Genomic DNA, 4,898 nt, shown 5'->3' on the forward strand with positions numbered 1-4,898 from the left:
AATTTTCACCGCAGCAGCACCTCCTCCTGTAGAATATTATAATGATAATCATGACATCATAGGTCATGTGGTACAGGCGCCATCTTGGAAAAACCGAAAAATGTTGCACCTCTATATCTCCAAAACCACTGCATGGAAAAAATGGAAACATGGCTCATTGTAAAGAACTCCATATGGGAAATAGGTGTTAACGATGACGTCATTGGTACCATAATTATGACATCATAATTCGACAGGGACAACGCTTAGTCTGATCAGTTTGAAATGTATTGAGCGTGATCTATGCAACAATTATATTGGAGAATATAAACTTATGATTTAATCGCTCACATGGTCTGGCAGCCCTATTGGATCTAACAAAAAAAAATGTTCAAAAACAGAAGAGTTGGCTCGCAACAAGTTGACTGCGCAGGGTAAGTATTCTATGAATACCATCTAGTTTATTTCAGAGGATGAGTTGTTAATTTGTGAAGTAAATTTATAATAAAGTGTCCCACAAAAGGATAAATTTCGCGAACTGTTGTGCCAGAAAGTAAGAGTTCATCAATGGAGATCTTGGTGAAATTCTTTTGATCCAAGACCCTACTCCTCCCTGAACCGAATTGTGATCAGCACTTGTACTCTTTTGGGTCGGACCTGCATTCTCAACCTGACAAATGCATCACAGAAGGGATGATGAGTTTACCTTTCCTGGTGTTGTTGATACATCCTGCAGTGCTCGCGTGTGGGTTATTCCAAAAGAATACCACTCGTCCAATCCTACCCAGAACACCGGGAATCTCAAACCAAACGATTATTGACAAAATGCTCCTCTGAGTGCCTCCTTACCCTAAACATTTATCACCATTTCAGTGAAATATCTTTCATGAATCAATTCTTGTTCTCTTGTGTCCATCACACAGGAAACTGTTCCATCTGTTCCTCAGAAGAATAAAGGAGTTTTCAGCTATTTGTACAATGGCATTTATAACATCGTTCCGACCTCCTTTCTGAAGGTATGATCGCACACACATCACTCCAGAAACACACACACTTTAATCCCAGAGGATAAAAATGATACCAGGGCAGACACCCACAGCCACCTGAACATGTACACACTTCATACCAGGCTAGGACAACCACATACGCATCAACATAGCAATCCAGAAAACCTCATATGCAACCACACTCCCACCAGAACAAATATATGACTGTTGAGGAAACAAACACTTTCCAGGGTCTCCAGTTTAAAGGAATCGGAGGGGTCCGTTTGATCTGTTTCTTCTTGACTGCACCAACAACGGCCACATTTGGCCTGTACAGTGGTCGTTGCACGCTTTCTGGAAGTTTTCATTGTGCGCTTTTGTGACCTGTGGATGTCACGGTGATATGACGTAACACACTCAAACTTGGTGTGCTATGTCACGGTGTTTCAACAGACAATTCAACTCCTGCAGTAGAACCTTCGAGCAGCTCAAGGTCTGACTCAAGGTCCCCTTGACATTTGTACACAGTCTGACATCCCGCGTTTGGATGTTGTGAGGATGTTTTTCGGCAAAGAACAGATAGATTGTCATTTTCCCCAGATAGATTGTCAAATTTCAACTCGTTATTTTATCGTCCATGCGTTATTGTTTTGATTATAGTTACTTTTGGTTTGAATTTCCTGTAACTTGTAATTATTTAATCGTGTTCTGCTCCTCGTGTGTGGCCTTGTAGTTGTACCCCTGTCGGTGTTTGTTATCTTAATCGTGTTTTGCTTGGCTCTTAGTTTTTTTCCCTTCTACCCCGAACATAATACTCTGTCTAACGTTCTAAATCCCCACCTCCCCCCCCAAAAACCAAACAAACAAACAAACAAAAAAAAACATTTATTTTCCTTTCTCCACGTGTACTGTTGACTCATCCTGTATTTTCTGTCCAGGTGTGCTGTTCGCCCCGCCCCCATTAACTCCTTGCCATCCACCGTTTGCCCTTCACGTGACTCGTGGTGGTCCCTCTCGGCTCTCCCCCCGTTGGTATTTTTGTGCACATAAGGTTGTTCACGGTTCTGTTTAAATATTATTTAAATATGTATAACCTTTCCCCTTCAGTGTTTTACTCAGTGGTATTTTACAACACGCTGTTTTTCTTCCTATTTAAAAGGCTTTTCTCAATTTCCTCTCCAACTCATTCCACCTCAAAAAAAAGAAATTCAATATCTTATACGTCTCCCTCACTACATGGTCTAAATTCACATTAATTCCATCCCTCCTCCATCATTCTGAACCGGATTGCTAACTTGAAAATCACAACAAACCCAATTTGTTTTCAATGTTCGTCTTTCATTAATCATCCACTTTCTAAACTCCCCTCTTGCCCCTCCCATCCAAATCCCTCCCCTTGCTTGCACCTACACTCCTAAACTCCCCCCTTGCCCCGCCACTCTTAAACTCCCCCCCTACCCCTCCACTCCTGAACTCCCCCCTTGCCCTTCCACTCCTGAACTCCCCCCTTGCCCTTCCCCTCCTAAACTCCCCCCTCACTCCTCCCCTTCAAAACTCCCCCCCAACCCCTCCCATTCAAATCTCCCCCCATACCATTCCTCTCCAATTCTCCCTCCTCCTCAAAGCTGCCTCCTCCCCACTTCGTCTCCCTTCTATCTCATACCTCCACCCCCCCAACCTTCTTCTTTCCTCTGCCCCCCCTCAAACAACACCTCACTGTGCCTCATCCCTTCACCTTCAAACCTTTCATCCTCCTCATCCTTCCCTTTCTTGGAACTCTTCTGCAATCGCTGACACACTAACAACTGCTCTCCCTACCTCCCCCTCTCATCCTTCATCTTACCCTACTCCTCCCCTCCCCTGTCCTGTACCCGATGCTCCCCCTCTCTCTTCATTAACGGTATGGACCTCAAACATCCGGGGCCTTCGCTCAAACCTGACTGATCTCTCCATACAGGTTGCTTCTGACAATCCAGACTTGATCTGCTTAACAGAGACTTTCCTCCTTCAAGATGTCTCTGATTCCTTAATATCTCTTCCTGGTTACTCCCTCCTCCGGTATGATAGACCTGAGCCTCGGCCTGGTGGTGGGGTGGCTATCTTTATCAAAAACTCTCTTCCTCACTCTCCTTGCACTGCCCTCTCTCCTCCTCACCCCCAGGAGTACCTCTGGCTACGGCTTCCTCTCCGCTCCCACCTTTTGTTCATATGTGTTCTGTACCGTCCCCCAAACAGTGATGACTCCATCTACATTTCACTGTCTGACAACATGGACCAACTTCTATCCACTCATCCCAACTCTCTCTTCCTCATATGTGGTGACTTCAATTGTCATCATGCCACCTGGTTGGGTGTGGGTTCCTCTCTCACCAGTCTAGGCCCCTCAGCAAAGGACTTCTGTGACTCACTGGGATTGACACAATCTGTCAATTTCCCGACCCGGATCTCAGCCAATGGAGTATCTTCTCTTCTAGACTTGGTTATGACTAACTTCCCTGCTAATGTCTGCTGCTCTTCTTCTGCTCCAATCGGTTCTTCTGATCATGTGCTTGTCAAAGTGGACATCTCTCTGGCCATTCTCAGAGAGCCTCCTCAGCGTCGACGAGTCTGGCATTTCACTCAGGCCAACTGGGACGGTCTTCAAGCAGCCATCAATCGTCTGGATTGGTCTCCCATCTCCACTGCCTCTGACATCAATTCTTCCTGGGAATTCTTCCAGGGCAAACTGATCTCTCTCATGCACAGATTTATCCCATCTCGCCTTCAGTTGTCTTACCCTTCCTCCCGTCCATGGTACACTGAATCTTGTGGTGAGGCAGTTGCCCTGAAACAACTTGCCTTTGCCTCTTGGAAGGCTAATCCAACTGAAGGAAATCTCAGTTCCTTCCACCAAGCTCGGAACAAGTGTGTGTCTACCCTCAGGAGTGCCAGGAAGCACTATCTCTCCTCACTCAAGAATGAACTCTCAAACCTGTCTCCTTCCTCCAAATCCTGGTGGCGTCTGGTCAAATCCGTTTCTGGTGTTTGTTCCCCCTCCATCCCCTCCCTTACCTCAAATGGCCACACAGTTGACATCGCACGTGACAAAGCCGAATGCCTCAACTCTGTGTTTGCCTCAAAATCCTTAGTCCCAAACCCAACTCTCTCTGTTCCCACCTTTCCCAGTCGAACCAAACTGCTCCTGGACTCTGTGACCTTCTCTCCTGACAAGGTGGAGGAGTTTTTGTCAAACCTCGACTCTGATTCTGCAACTGGACCAGATGGCATCAGCCCACGGGTCCTAAAATCCTGCTCTGCCACTCTATCTCACCCTCTCTCTGTTCTTTTCACCCTATCTTTTGCTCAAGGTCATCTGCCAGCATCCTGGAAATCAGCAAACATTACCGCTTTACACAAAAAAGGTGCAAAAACAGATCCTTGCAACTACAGACCAATCAGCCTGCTCCCAATTATCAGCAAAGTCATGGAATCCATCATTGCTTCGGATATGAAATCTTTCCTCTTCTCCAATGGCTTGATCTCTGATCATCAATTTGGTTTCAGACCAGGTCACTCTACTCTGGACATGCTGCTTCTGCTGTCTCAACAATGGATGGAGGTCCTCAATGCCAAACAGGAAATCAGAGCTGTCTCCCTTGACATATCACGTGCCTTCGATACGGTCTGGCACCCAGCTCTGCTCACCAAACTCTCCTCCTATGGTATCCATGGAAATCTCCATGCATGGCTTGCGGACTTCCTCTCTGGTCGTAGTCAACGTGTGGCCCTGAATGGATTTCTCTCATCTCCCCTTCCCGTTCAGGCTGGAGTTCCCCAAGGCAGTGTGCTGGGCCCTGTGCTTTTTCTGGTCTTTGTCAATGATCTCTCCGACTCTCTGGAAAATCCTCTGTATCTCTTTGCTGATGACTCCACTCTCTGCCGCTCCATTCCTCT

Source organism: Myxine glutinosa, unplaced genomic scaffold (assembly GCF_964187855.1).
Source record: "Myxine glutinosa unplaced genomic scaffold, kmMyxGlut1.1 SCAFFOLD_3403, whole genome shotgun sequence".
Lineage (NCBI taxonomy): Eukaryota > Metazoa > Chordata > Myxini > Myxiniformes > Myxinidae > Myxine > Myxine glutinosa.